The sequence below is a fragment of the Ricinus communis genome, chromosome 1, assembly GCF_019578655.1.
Source record: "Ricinus communis isolate WT05 ecotype wild-type chromosome 1, ASM1957865v1, whole genome shotgun sequence".
In the NCBI taxonomy this organism is placed as follows: Eukaryota; Viridiplantae; Streptophyta; class Magnoliopsida; order Malpighiales; family Euphorbiaceae; genus Ricinus; species Ricinus communis.
Window position 1 is genome coordinate 30,628,483 of NC_063256.1, and position 1,628 is coordinate 30,630,110.

The 1,628-nt window shown below is 40.1% G+C and overlaps 1 non-coding gene across 1 annotated transcript; it reads right to left on the minus strand.

Annotated features, from left to right (window-relative positions):
• Positions 1-686: 686 nt before the first annotated feature.
• LOC112535877 lies at positions 687-793 on the minus strand. The gene has a single exon (XR_003079967.1). It is a non-coding gene; the product is annotated as a small nucleolar RNA R71 (small nucleolar RNA).
• Positions 794-1,628: the final 835 nt, after the last annotated feature.

Here is a 1,628-nt window from a genome sequence, read left to right on the forward strand (position 1 = left end):
GGATATATGATTTTAAATCACTCTCGAGACTGACAGTCTCAATTTTACTGTTTTTCATATTTGAGTTTGGTAGACTTCTCGCGGCTCTTATCAAGCAACCCAACTCCTTCATCATCGGATAACATGTTTGATTCGGTTTTTTTGACTTGTAAAAGTTCAGATTCTCCGCAGTAGAAATAGTAGATATATCAGTTGTAAATTTTCTGTAGTTTCGGGTCTCGCCTAATCCTTCTGGCAGACCGAATTAAATATGTAAAACTTAACAGTAAGATAAATTGTGGCATCAGTAAAATGAGATGAGATTTAATTGAGTTAGTGAGTGTCAGGCTTACTACGGGATTCGTTGGCCTTACGCCTACCCATTCCCTAGTGCCGGTCACGGGCCCACAGATGGGGTCGTGACAGAGATCAAGCCCAATATTATTCAGATTGTGCAAAAGAATTGCATGTTTGATGGTTTGCCCAATGAGCATCCAAATACCCATTTGGATGATTTTCTAGAGATTTGTGATACCTTTAAAATTAATGAGGTATCAGATGATGCTATTCGATTGAGGCTATTCCTATTCTCGTTGAGGGATAAGCCAAAGAAGTGGTTGAAATTATTTCCAGCTAAGACATTTACGATTTGGAATCAGCTGGTCGAGAAATTCTTGGAGAGATACTTTCCACCTTCTAAGACGGCCAAGTTGAGGAATGATATAGCAGGGTTTATTCAGCAGGAGAATGAGACTATGTATGATTGCTGGGACTGTTTCAAGGATTTACTAAGGAGCTGACCATACCATGGTTTACCTTTATGGCTGCAAATTTAGACATTCTTTAATGGGCGGAATTATGCAAGTAAATAGTCTATTAATGCTGCAATAGGTGGATTGCTAAACAATAAGACTCCTCAGCAAGCCGTGGATCTTATTAAGGATATGGTAGTCACGAACTACGAGTGGCAGAATCCAAAAGAGCAAGTTCGAATCAAAAGGAGTAGAATCCATGCGGTAGACCCTATGGTAGTTGTAAATGCACAGTTAGAGGCCATGAACCGGAAGATGGATGCTTTGACTGTGTCTTCATCTAGAAGACAAGCACAAGTTATGACTTATAATTGGTGTGGGGGTGGTCATCAAAGTCAAGATTTCCAAAACGACAATACCTTCACTAAGTCGGAGTAGGTTGATTATGTGGGAAATGCTCATAGGCAGCAAAATAACTCCTACAGCAACACCTATAACCCGGTTGAAGAAATCATCTGTATTACTCTTGGGGAAACCAGAATCAACAAAGACCTCCACCCCCAGGTTTTCAGCAGCAAAACCAGCAGTAGGCTCCTCCTAGAAGGAGTAATCTAAAGACGATGATGGAGAAGTTTATCTCAGCGTCCGAAATAAGGTTTCAGACTACTGAGACCGCTCTTAGAAACTAACAAGCTTTGATTCAGAATTTGGAGAATCAAGTGGGGCAGATTATAAAGCTTTTGAGAGAAAGGCCTAAAGGAAGTTTCCCAAACAACAAAGAAGTTAACCCTAAGGAGCAGCTTAAGGTTATCACATTGCGCAGTGGTAAAGAGCTAAAGACTAAGCTAAATTAGGTAGATTAGAAATCTACTACAACTCAGAAGGTTGATGATGAAA